The 13,767-nt window shown below is 36.0% G+C and overlaps 1 long non-coding RNA gene across 1 annotated transcript in view; it reads right to left on the reverse strand.

Annotated features, from left to right (window-relative positions):
* Positions 1 to 2,212: 2,212 nt before the first annotated feature.
* The window catches only part of LOC121068359, a 57,348-nt gene continuing 45,793 nt past the window's right edge, over positions 2,213 to 13,767 (reverse strand). The window contains exons 2-5 of the long non-coding RNA XR_005818830.1: positions 7,949 to 8,053; positions 3,939 to 4,132; positions 3,441 to 3,536; positions 2,213 to 2,290 (exon numbers count right to left, since the gene is read on the reverse strand). This is a non-coding gene — a long non-coding RNA (uncharacterized LOC121068359). The remainder of the gene's footprint in view (positions 2,291 to 3,440; positions 3,537 to 3,938; positions 4,133 to 7,948; positions 8,054 to 13,767) is intronic.

Genomic DNA, 13,767 nt, shown 5'->3' on the forward strand with positions numbered 1-13,767 from the left:
GGATTCTTCAAGACAACTGTTGTATTCAGTGTTCATTGTTATAGCAGTCCTTGAACCAATTGCAGTGTTCTATTAGGCCTAATATAAATAAATAAACTGCTTCATGAAATACTTGAGTTGAACTTTTTCACCTTGCAAAGGGGAGGTATGTTTTTCATGCAAAGGACTGGCCTTTTATTTTTTTTTTTTTACTTTGAAATATCAATACCTGTTGCAGCAGCTGTTGCACTGAATTTCTTCTCATTTTAAATTTATACTTAGTTCTTCCACCACACATATGGTTCTCATGTGAATAATATGTAAGGAAAGAGAATTGGTTACATAGCTTAAGTATCACAAAGAGCACAAAGGGTATGATACATGAGTATTCATGAAACACAACATTTAGAGTTGGAACCTGAGTCTGAAGGCTGGGAACTCCAGGAAACTCAGATCTGAATATTTACCCTTGTCCCATCTCGCATCAGGATCTGGGTGGGGGAAGTAACAGCTAGTCATGGAAGGGTCTCAGGTTCTCTGAAGAGGCTGGGAGGAGAGCTGTAAATAAGACTGCAAAACTAAAGAAGTAATCCCACAACCACAGAAAACCACATGGATAATAAAGCTAGAACCTTGCAAAAGGGTACAAGCAGCATGAAATGGCATGTGGATCCCTAAGGCCATATTTTTCCTCTGGGAGAGGATGAGCAACTTGTGCCCTGAGAGACACTTGTGCCCTGTGATAGAGAACGGTGTCCCAAGAGCCCTAATTTGACTTAAGCTGTGAAGATGAATAGATACCTGATGAAAGGGATGATTCAGTATGGTTTTTATTAACATGCTAATTTTGGCAGAAATCATCTGCCAATTTTTGTATAGCTGTCACAGGCTGCAGAAATGTCTCTAGTTTTAGTATCTTGACATTGAAAATGTTTTTCTTGCTGCACTCTTCTGATGATTTCCTTAAACCACCTGGGCTTTGTCGACAGTTAACAATTTTAGTTTTCCATATATAATCATTCAATGACTAGTTCTATCCCTCTTTTCAAGACACTATAAAAATAAAATAAAAATTAACAAAGTCTTTCATACAGAAAATGGGTGCAGAAAGAGCACTCTCTGATCACTCTGCCAAGACATAGCTGTTTCATAACTCAAAGTGTTGTACAGCCCATACTCTGCTCGGTACCAGAGATGTAGGTAATCTCATGGTAACAGCTGCTTTGTCGTCTCTCACCGTTTAATTAAGATTTTTTTCCCCATCCTGTTTATTTTTCATCATATTGTTCATTGTTTCCATGGTTGGTCCATTTTTTTTTCTTGTCCTTGGTGCCTAATTTTTTTATGTATTTATTTTTTTTCTAAAGGGTTTAATTAAACTAATGTGTTTTCTTTAAAGAAAACGTTTATTCAGGTGATGCCTCTGCCTTCTTTGGACTGTGAACTGTCAGCACCAGCAAGCTCACTAGAAGTTCACCTGATTATTGAAGAACACTTGGTTTTATTGTGATAATGCCTCTCTAATTGCCCTTATCAGGACAGGGCATAGAGAATTCCCAGTCCACTTGTAACTCACAGATCTTATTATCCTCTGCTCATTCAAATGTAATTTTGTTTTCACTGCCTGTCTCAGGTCACATAAATGAGACAGCAGGTCTTCTTTTCATTACATTTGATGTTTTGACCTCTGTTGCTTGAGGCAGATCATATGCTAAAACCAATTAAAGCCTCATTAGGCTTGTGAGGGAGCTTCAGCAGAGGATACAGGGACCTTTTTTTTTCTTTTTTCTTTTTTTTTTTTCTTTTTTTTTGTGGCAGGTAGGTTGCTCTGCTCCCTGCTTTGGCTAGCTGGAGCCCAGAGAGCTGCCACGAATGCCTCCTCCTTAAAACTGCTCATGCCAGTTTCTCTTGCAGCAAGGCAGCAAGCCCACAAGGCTGGCTGCTGTAGAGCAGAGATGGGACATCCTGCTGCCAAGGTGGCTGGAAAAGGGCAGGCTCCCAGCTGCTCACCTTCCTCTAAGAATCGGGATCAGGGCTGAAGGGAGGGTGTCTTTTGGCTAATAGCATTTCATGCCTGTTGCTGGAGGTGGCACTGATTATTCACAAACAGCACTTTAGCCTTTTAAATCGGTGCTGACAACACGTTCCAGCATGAAGCTAGAGTGCATGGGGAGGCCCTTTGAAAGAGAAAGAAAGCTGAAGCCTAACTCAGTGGGAGCATTAAATACCTTTTGATAGACTTTATAATAGCATCGTCAAAAAGAAAGATTGTTTTCCACAGCAGTTTTGAACGGACTGGGGAAGGAAGTTCCTGCAGAAAACAAAAACAAAATAACTTTTCTGTTTAATTTTCAAATGTTATATATTTTAGCTAGTTTCATGTATTCAAAGCCACTTTAAAACTTTGTGATGTTTTAAAAAGATATAGAAGGTTCTTTAGAGCAAAAGGAAATAATATGAGATTAATGTGGAGAAAACTAATTTGCATCTTTTACTGTTCTGCTTTTCATGAGGTGGAAAATTGTGAGGAAAATTTTTTTTTTTCTTCTGCCTCCTGAGACATAGCTTTATCCTACTATATCAAACTTCCTCACGTGTGAGCTGAAAATTGGATTGAAGAATAGTAATTGAAAACTATTATGTGAATTTTGGAAATATTCTGGAATGTTATTCTGAAACTTTTAAATACTAGCAATTTAGGAGTCATCAAGTGCTGTTCCTTTGGCTTTATGCTTTCTGTGATTGCACCTCTAACATTTTAAAAGAAAGGTTCACCCAGCGTGATTGAACGTGGAAGTATATGAAAAATAATGTGGCACCAGATTTCTAAATGTCAGCGGAATGAGGAGAGTAAATTTCTTTTCACTATAATTGGAAACTATGTTGGAGAGAACAAAACAGACTAAGGAATGGTGACCCACTGCTATGTGTTCTGTGTTTCTACAGATTGAGGAAGTTCAGCACTTGAGAGGAGCACTGTGTTGTACCATAATCTAGAAACAGGAAAGAAACCTGTATGGTGTGGCAGTAAATGCAATTTGTAAAAGTGAACATCAGAGGTGGAATGTGCCTTTAATCCACTGTGTTAGTTCATACAGCATTTTATCAAGTATGTTTTAAAAACCTGCTGACTGAAAAATTTGATTCCAAAATTAAATAAGATCTAATGGATCAGCTCATATAGCTATGTGGGCTTTTGTCTTTATGTGGGAAAAGATCTGCACCTTATAGGTGTATGCAGTATTGTGAAAACATCATTCAAGAGGATAAGACCACTTTGGCATGTCAAAAATAAGCTGACTGTTTTCAGATCTCTTTTGATACTTTCTCCCTAGTGAAGTCACTGCAGGCAGTACCTCCATCTCCTCCTCTCCACCCTTTTCTCCCCAAGGCACCTGTCAGTCATCCCCCAAATTCCAGAAAACACAAGGATTTCTTCCAGCGTCCTTATTAATACATACATGGGGCATGGAAAAGTTCCACTCTAGAAGATTCTTCAGTTTAGCAGACAGACAGAAGACACCAGTGGCTACAAACTGAAGCTGAAAAAATTTGGACTAGAAACAGGAAACATGGTTTTAGCAGTTGTGACAATAACTTCTTGGAAACACTATGTGTGCAAAACTTTTTGTTATAATGAATGCCTTTTTTTTTTTCTTCCCCTGAAAGTCAAGTACATCATTGATCAAACAACAGTTAAATCAAGGATGTCTTTTTTGTGTGGAGATTAAGTTTCAGTATGCCAATGATTTTATAATATATGGAATCCTGACTGTGGTATTGGAACTTATTTTCTGCTTCTCTGCAAATAATTTTTTATTTATTTATTTTTTATTTTATTTATTTTTTTAACCAGCAACTATGTAAATTATGATGACAGGTGTTAACACACTACTCCCTTGTCAGACTTTGTACACTTCAATTTCTGTTTGCTGAACCAAAGTGATTTTGAAACTTACCTTGGGCTACCTTGGGCTCCTGAGTTGTCTCCTTCTTTGATCTTTCTGTTGGGACTTCTCATCTCAGACCCCATGTTGTAGTTTTCCACAAGCGGGTCGTCTTTGTCTTGTGGCAGGGATATTTGTTTATCTTCCAAAATAATCCAGTTGCTTAAATACATCCTTTCCCAGAGCTCCGTCTCACAGTTTAATTACTGAAATATATAACAGAAAATGTACAGAGAGATTCCCCAAAATTAGGCTTTACTTTAGCTACCTTTCCAAACCGATTTGTTTCTTCTCTCCTCTTTGTGTTTGGAGGCAGACTTTCTGTCTTTCAAAAATTAAAGAAAGGAAGGTCTTTTATGATACAATCTCTTCTGTCATCTAACCATGTAAAATCTCCATTGTGTCATCCAACCTTTTATCTGTTACTTAGTTGGCAGTGCCTTCAAGTAGGTTCATTTCCTTCATCTGTCCACCTTCTTTGTACTTAGAAAACTAAAGACCTTCTAAAATCAGCCCTGTGTCACTGCCATTCCACAGCAGAGCAATACAAGCAAAATTACATTTGTCTTGTGATGATGTATGTGAAAGAGCACAGAATCTTACACTGGGATTCTGTTAACTGTACATAGGCTCTTCAAATAGTCATGTCTTTGTAACAGTCATCTTAGTTATTTTGAATTAATTATTTCAAGTGAATTAGAATTGAACATTTGGGAAGGGCTGAAATATGTACAACAACATCAAACTTTTCTATAGGGGGTATTTTTTCAAAGTAGTGTTTATTATTCAGAAAAAATCAAAGATATAGGATCAAAGTAGCTGTACTTCAGAATGACACAGAAGGAGAGCACTAGGAAGAGAATCAAGTATTCTGACCTACTTGAAGGCTCCTGGGCTCTCTTTAAGTTTTGGTTGAACGCATCAGCAATGCAATATTACATCTCTAAAAACCAACATCTTTGGGGGGAGCTTATATCAATGTTAATGTTCTTTAAGGTTGTAATTTCCAGAAAACATGTTTTTATGTAGAGCAGTTAGAATCATAGAACCACAGAATAATTTAGGATGTCAGAAGGTCATCTTGCTGGCATCCTGCTCAAAGCAAGGCTTTGATGTTTTCTTGGGTTGTTGTTAGGTTAGGGATCTGTAAGGGAGGATCTTAACTCCAAAAGACAAAATTTTGTCCTGTTAAGGCAGAAATCTCATCAACATTAATTTATGTCTATTTCAAATAACTATGTGTATTCTAAATTGCTATGAAAATATTTTCTTTTGCACTCTTCTCTTTATTACAAGCATTATTCTTGATGAATTAATTACTGTCAATATCAGCCAATATTCAAGATCCAGTAAATAAAAGAAAAATTCATGCTGTGATCTCTTGTAGATAAGACTGCTATTACCATTTGCAGATATTTTCATTTTTTGGCCCTATTATATCTGTATTACCTGTAAGAATAATGTTATTTTTCATTTATATGTGTAACTAAAAAAAACAAATCAAACCAAAACAAAAAAACCTCACAACAAGCAAAGCAGGAATTAATATGATTTTTCAGAAAAAAAAAAAAAGAAATCATATGGAAAATACTCCAAAACCTGCAGAACTAAGAGACAAAAATCACTTTTTTTATATATTTCAGTCTCCCCAGTATTTTATAGCAAAGATTCAATTCAGCATTCATTTCAGAGTTGTTCTTAAGAGTTATAAAGAAAGCTGTCCTTTCGTTCTTTAATTTTGCTGTATGATGTAAGTATAAGTCATTCATTGTTCTGTTTGGGCCCTGTTGATCCTACATAAATTAGTTTTTGTTTTCAGTGTTGGCTAGAGGTTTTTTGATAGCTGAAGAAAAGATGATGAGGTTGTTTAGGGTGAGAAGAGGACAAAAGCAAGTAAATATTTTATAATGGTTGTATTTGATCAGATTGTGTCTTCTCTATGCTAATGCACATATAATTCCCCTTCCCAGCTATTCAAAATGCAGCTATCGATATTTTCTTGATCTGGCCATAATATTTTTACACTCTGAATCCTCACATTGATCCCCTTGTTTTGTTGCTGACTGCAGGATCTTATTAAGTTCTAGTGAATGTCTTATTGACAATCTGAATTTTTCACATCCATCTTGAGTCCCCAGTCTTTGGTGCTTTTTCTGCAGATGGAAAATTCTCCTTTACATAAGGTACTGGCCTGGCAGAACTGTCTGCTCTCCTTTTTCCCTGAAAATGTACTTCTCATAGGGTGTTACAGCAGGAAAACTAGCTATAAAGAAGAGGAGATAAGAGATTCAACATTTACTTTGCTTTTACTATTTCTTTTTATGAAGTGGAAGCTCTCTTCTCAGAGATTTAGGTCTGTAATTTGTCACATTTTAAGAACTGTTCAGATTTTAATACAATAAACTTAAAGTAGTTATTTGCTGTTGGATTCAAACTAGGCAAAAGTTGCTTCAGTATTATTTGATTTAGAATATGTTTTGTGTTAAACAGTTTCCTTCTCAGAGCAGAATATAAAGGTTTAGACAACTCCATTGAGCTATTACGGCAGCAGGAGATTTTGATTATTTCCCAGTTAAGATCCCATCTCAGCATCCAAATCGGGGAAATTCAACCTCTTGCTATCAAGTCACACATTTGCCACTTTGACTTCTACAAACAAGTGACACCAAAGCTGGAAATACTCCACATTGTTTTTATGGATATTTTTATTTTGCTTTCCAACAATAAACCACTTTATTTTTTAGTCAAGCCATTGAACATTGCAAACAGTAATTATGTATTTTTCTCCTGTCCCCTTTCCTTTTTCTTAACTCTGACTGCAGACTTAAAAGACAACGTACCAAGGAAACTGCCTGATCTAAGTTTTCCTAGAATACAAGTCACTGCTTTTCAACGAGTTGGCCATGCTTCAGATTAATGAAAATTTCCTGGGAAGAAAAAGATATTCTTAATCATATGAATTTGATCAGGCCATTTACAAAACAGCATAGCAGTGTGACATTCACCACTGCACCAAAGAAAACTAGGGAATGAACTAAATGAATCTATTTTCAGCTGTAGAAATTACCACTTTTTCTTTTACTGGCAATCTTCCCAGTTCAATAATGATTAACAAATTAGTGTGTAGCAAACAGTTGTGATACATAAACTTTCTCCAGCTGTTGCCAAGTCAAAAATGAATAAAATCACCAAGAGGCTTACAACTCTTTTATGAGTTTCACTAGAAGCTAAACTTAATTGGCTAACTTAATTTCTGCATTTACAGTCTTGACTGTCCAATATGAAACAGTGAAAGTCACTGAATACTTGACCAAATGACCACCAAAGCCTTCTCCCACAGCTAGAGCTGCCAAATCAGTGAAATGGCTGTATTGATGCATCACAACCAAAGAGGGTTTATCTGGCCTGTATGTATATATAGGGAACACAACAGTGGGTTTGAAGGATGCTGTAATATACAAGAACATGGAGGTTCTATTTGCTAAAGATTTCTGTTTATTACAGATCACCACAAATCACCACTAGCAAGTACACTAAGATTAATAAGGCAAATATATAGTGATAGATAATAAACGATTAGAAATATTATTAGGAAAAAATATAGTAGTAGATATTAAAGGTATAGAAAAAATTAATAGTAGCAACAGTTAGAAACAGTAAAATCCCTAATATAGCAGCAAATATGAATTGGTATGACAGGTTCAACAAATTTATCAATAATACTATAGTTGTGAATATATTTGTAAATAACAAAGTTAGCAGTATTTTGAAAATATACTTATCAAGACCATACCTATCACAAACATATTTGTCACTTCTATACTTATTAAGACTATACTAATATACTTACAGACGTATATGTGCATAAAATCACTGGTACCGATCACATTTAACCAATCCCAGAAGGGGGCAAGTCAAGGTCATGGTGACCTCAGATAGTCTAATAAAACTGATCTCAGAGACCAATCTTCCCCCTAGAAGTTAGCCCAGAAGGGAGACCAAAGTAATGGAGAGAGTCTCACTTTGAAGCTGATCCACATCTATGGGATGTGTAGTGCTGCAAAATTTATGGGTCAGTCTGATGTCAGTGTCATGGAGTTAACCTGATATTCAAGTGAAAGTTCAACCTGTTCAAAAATAATATAGAGATATAATATAATATAATATAATATAATAGAGATAGAGATAGATGTAATGTAATGTAATGTTATATAATATAGAGAAGCACATGCAGTACAAGAAGTGAGAGGAGCTCCATTTTGGGTAAAAAATCAGGCCCTTTTTTTCCCATTGAGACATAAAGGGGGATTAGGATACCACCACATGCTGTTAATTTCTATCTTCCTTCTGAAATAACTAATAGATGTTGTTGCATCTTATTTTCTCTTACTTTCTTTAAACAAATTTTTATTTCTTACACCAATTCCCACTTTCTCGGGCTTATTTTCCCGTATTTCAGGCTATTCTTTTTCCTTCTCAGGTGATAAGTTATTCCTCAGTTTCTTGTTTCATGTTTGTTGATTAGTCTTCAAGATGTCTCTGCTTCTCAGAATGCCAACTGCACCTCTCAAGGATGCTCCCTGGTTCCTACATCCTGTTCCTAGGTAGCAAAGACCAAGTTCCCAGGCAGAGTTCCCAGGCTGGCAGACATTTTCTCCTGTCAGAGTTTAGCAGCCATTTTATGTCAGTAGTATCTCATCATAGTCAGGTTACCTCTGTAACTGCTCCCATCATGGTACTACTGCTAATAGCATTTTAGCACTGGTTGCATCTCATATTTCATAGCTGCTGGAGATTGAAAGAATTGATAAGTATCAGGAACTCCATCTCACTGCTCTATCTGTGCTCCTTTTCTGATTGCTTTATTTTGAAAACTTCCCACAAAGGTCACATAACCCAGCTCTCAATATGATACTTTCCTTCTCACATCAGTAGCTCTGTGTGTCCTTCACTGCCTTTTCTGTTTTTACTGTCTCCAAGGATACTTCCATAGCAGACTTTTTTTTTTTGTCCTATCCAATGCCTGTTTGTAACACTGGGAAAATAAATAAATAAATAAATAAATAAGAGCTGTCTTTGGAGAATCTAGAAAATCTAGAGATGTTCTTTGGAGAATCTGGAGATATAACCAGATCTGTTTCTTCACTTGAAATTGTGAACATAGAAAATTCTGAACTCAAAGGCTGAGTTGGAATTTTTTGTCCAGTAAAATTCATATGCAGTCTATGTCCCAGTTCCCTTCTTCAGTTGGTCCAATATATAAACATTCCCTCTAATTTTGAAATTTATTGGATGGGACATGCAAACAGACCATTAATACTGTTTAGTGCCAGTTTCTTGACCAACCTAATAATGTGTTTTCTTCTGACATTGTGCAATATAATTTTCCAGGATAGAGCATAGAAGCAAATACGAAGGTTAAGCCACTTTACTTCATAAGTAGATCTGAGCTAAGAAATGATAACAATGCATTTCTTATAATCCAATTTTAGGGAGATGCCAAAACCAGAATTCTGGTGCTACAGACTTTTTACTTCACACTGAACAGCTAAGAGTGATATCTTGCATCTCTGACTAGTTCAGAAGTCCTGTAAGCAGGTGTGGTGCTTTGACAACATCCATAATGCTTGCTTAAATATTCTGTAGACATCCTTTTGCTTGCAGGCCTTGGAGAGGAGCAAAAGCTGACATATTTGTCTTGTATAAGCTTCATTACATTTTGTTCTGTATCTTTGTATGTGAAATTAAACACAAAATGCATTACTGGTGTGAATACAGACTGGTGTAGGAGTTACTCATTTGACATACTTCTGTACTGAGCATTATGCATTTCTGTATAACATACAACAAAATCTAATGCAATTTGCAAGTTAAAAATATTACATTAAGCTATGAGGTATATGGAGGGACACTAAATTACCTTGTTACATGTAGATATTGTAGATACATGTAGAAGTGAAACTGAAAAGACTATATATTTTGTATAGTGTGACCCATAAGGTCTATATAAGTATTATTATTTGGATATGTCCCTACTGTGTCTTTTTTTCCGTGACCTGTGAGGAATTTTATATAATTTAAGGAGTATGGATATAACTCATTGCCAAGTGCTGTCTTTTTTTTTTTTTAATACTTATGTTGATATTTTTTGTTGTAATTGTTGAGAACTTTCATTAAATTAGAACAATATATTTACCAGTAATAGCAGTAAAGCTTTGTGGATCAAGGACATTTTATTCAGTATTACAATCATGACATTCACAATTTCTTTGTCCCTCACAATCCAATTTTAAAAATAAAAGTCATGGGTATTTCTTACTAGGTTCTTTTTATTTATCATCTGGGACATTTTTCAAGCTTCAAGAAACTTATTTTCTATTAAATAAATTATTATGGATTCCTGTGACTTCAGAGCAGGGACTTCACATTAAATATCTACTTTTTTCTAGACTCACTGTAAATTCAAAAGAACCAGAAAAAAATATTTTCCCTGTAAAAGCCTTTCTGTTATAGAAAAAGACAGAAAATTGATTGAAATTAAAATTTCTTAATCTCTGTTATGATTCTGGTGTAAACAAATGATCGTTATAGCTTATACTGAGATCAGTGATATCAGAATACATATGATTGAACACCCCAATAGTGATTTGTTATCTTCAAAGCAATTAATATGTATAACATAAATATTCATGATGTCTTTTCTAGGAAAATACCAAACAGGTACAATCACCAGTTTGCTGTATGACTGTGTAAAGAAATCAAGGGTCTTACTGAGGCCCCTGACATATTTCAGTGGGTGTACTAATCAAATACAGGAGGACTTGACAGAATAATGGCTTTATTGAATGAGGCAGAAATCTAATTCAGTCCTTTTTTTTTTTTTTTTTTTTTTTGGTTTCTAGTTATCTGAAGCCCAAAGTATTCCTGAACTTGATGCATCATGTAACATTTTTATCTTTAAGACACTTTTCTTCCATGAGTACTTTAAAGTCTCTGCGAATCCAAGTTAACTGTCAGCATCTCCAGGAGACATAACTCTGCACCATGAATAAGTGTCAGAAATATGTCCTCTTGTTCCTTTTTAACTTGCTGTATATTAACTATATTTCAAACTCGTTAGTCCTGGTTGTGGAGAAGACATTAATCAACCGTTCCTTGTTTTCTGTCTCTGTGTCACTCATGATTTTGTTTCATCCTCCTTCAGTTGTCTCTCCATGCTGAAGTCACTGTGTATTTCACTTTTCCTCATACACAAACCTCATTATATTTTACTTGCTGCCTTTATTAGTATCATTTTTGGTAGAACTGTACACATTTTGAAATGCATAGACTAGGGCTGCACAGAGTGTTCAAGATGTTTTCCACTTTTCATAATGTTAAGGGTTTCCTTTTCCTTTTCCTTTTCCTTTTCCTTTTCCTTTTCCTTTTCCTTTTCCTTTTCCTTTTCCGTTTCCTTTTCCTTTTCTTTCTCCTTCTCCGTCTCCTTCTCCTTCTCCTTCTCCTTCTCCTTCTCCTTCTCCTTCTCCTTCTCCTTCTCCTTCTCCTTCTCCTTCTCCTTCTCCTTCTCCTTCTCCTTCTCCTTCTCCTTCTGTTCTCCCCCTGTTCCTTTATTCCCAACTACTACATCGCACTTGAACTGCTTTGTGCTGATAAGCACCGAGTTCCCCTTTTCATCAAACTGCTTTAGTCCCAAGACTCCGTTCTTGAGTAGTAGCAGCTAGTGCAAAGCCTGTCTTTATGTATGCAAAATCAATTTTTTCTTCCCCATGCAAATGATTTCCCTATACAGACTACAGTACTACTAGCACTGAAGCAGACTTTTTTCACTCCTCAATTTATTTTTATTAAAGAATATATCAATCTCATATAACGTACCTATGTATGCTGTTGTACTCATCAAGATGTTGTTTAAGAAGGAAAAAGCGGCACTTTGTGAAACTCTGCATGTGACAGGTAGAGTAGCATTATCCTCAGCTATAGCATTGTCTGTAGCAGAGCTACCAAAATCCTACATATGGGTGTGACACACATGCCATAACATTATGAACTCCAGCAAGCTATTGAATTCTCTTCTGGAAAGTGTGAGAAAATTCACATGATTGTCATCCACCAATATTAACTCGTGCAAGAAACTGATTAAGCATACCAAAAGGTAGTTGTTTTCTGTTTGTTTGTTTGTTTGTTTGTTTTTAATGATGAAACAATCACTCCACTTCCTGATCCTCAGGGGACAGCTAGAAAACACCTCCAGAAAAGCAAGCATGGGAAAGCTTTAACTGTGCAAGATACGAAAAATCCCAGGCTGGAGAGGTGTATTAGTCTTAAAGCACATTATAATCTTCCTCTCTTCTCTTGACAGCCCCTCCATTTACCACTGGTGATAAATAACCTGCCTCACTCTTTTATCCATAGGAGATAATCTCTTTCTCACCTTTCCCTGCTATTATTCTTCCCCCAAAACCAACCTCCGCATTTTACATCTACCTTTTCCCTTTGGTGACTGAACTAACATTATCTAGTTAAATTCAAAGCAGTTTTTCTCAGCTCATATTTGGCTTTGAAATTTGCTGTTTCTAAGCATTTCTAACCCAAAGTTTGCCTCTTATTTTCTAAATAAACCAGTAGGTTTGGACTTTTCCCATAAACCTTCACCACACCAGTCTTGAGGTCAGCCTGTTAAATAGACTCCTTCCAAATGAGCGATTGTTTCATTCACACTAAAAATTCCTGAGCCACCAGGTGCTCCTGTTAAGATTCTAGGTAAGAAGAACTGATCACTAAAAAGACCAAGATCATTTAACAAGTCAGTTACTAGCACTACGTAATTGCACTGTAGAGTTTCAAGGGGGGATATACATTATTCCTCATGTATATTTATGAAAAGTAATTTTAAAGGAAACATCCATTCATTTTGTTATTTTTTTGTTTTGTTTTGTTTTAATATAATGTGGCTAATTCTTCAGTTTTCTGAAGGTTTCCTCTTAGCTATGGCTGAGTTTTGCTTGCATATAGGAGCATTTATTTCTATATGAAGGGAATTTGGCTACATGGCTGCTCCCTGAAGGCTGCGAGAGTGGGAGAAAAGTTCGTTTTCTTCAGGGATGATTATTTCTATTTCTTCCTTCACTTGACATATTTACATCTTAATGAAACACAGTGTTCAAAACAAATTAACCTTATCACCAGCACACCTCTCCCTGCTACTATTACTATAGCCTAATTTTAGCACACACTATTAACAGATATGCACATAGTACTTGTACTCCTTAGGATCAGAGCCAGAAGGCAGAAACTGTGCCTTGAGACATGTTTAGCTTCATGGACTTTTCAATTTCATCAGCTATGACAGCCTTTTGTTTACATAATTTCACAGAGAAATCCAGCTTTGAGTGACATTTTCTGTCTGGGAATATTGAAAAGTTTTACATTTTGGAAGTAGAAGAATGGCTCGTAACTACTGGAAGAAATCAGACAGCATAGCAGGTTTAGGGAGGGACTTTCCAATACAATCCGGTGGTAAACCACATTTCATTTTTAGCCCACATATCAAACTTCAGGTCAGTGCTAGTGAACCATGACAAAGACAGTCTTCTGCTACCTTTTCAATGTTAAGGCTGACAGTGCAAAACAAAACCAAACATGGCTAGGAGCATAGCAGAAGGAATGGAAAGCAAAATTCTGCGCTTCCAAAAGTATTCAGATTCAAGCAAGAACACTGAGGTGATGAAAATAAAAGCTGAATGTTAAGACATTGTATTGTGAGTTATCCAATGTTTCCGAGTGATTCTGCGAGATTATTACCAAAATTGTTCAAAATGGCTGCTCCACAACATACCCTGTT

Source organism: Cygnus olor, chromosome 3, assembly GCF_009769625.2.
Source record: "Cygnus olor isolate bCygOlo1 chromosome 3, bCygOlo1.pri.v2, whole genome shotgun sequence".
Lineage (NCBI taxonomy): Eukaryota > Metazoa > Chordata > Aves > Anseriformes > Anatidae > Cygnus > Cygnus olor.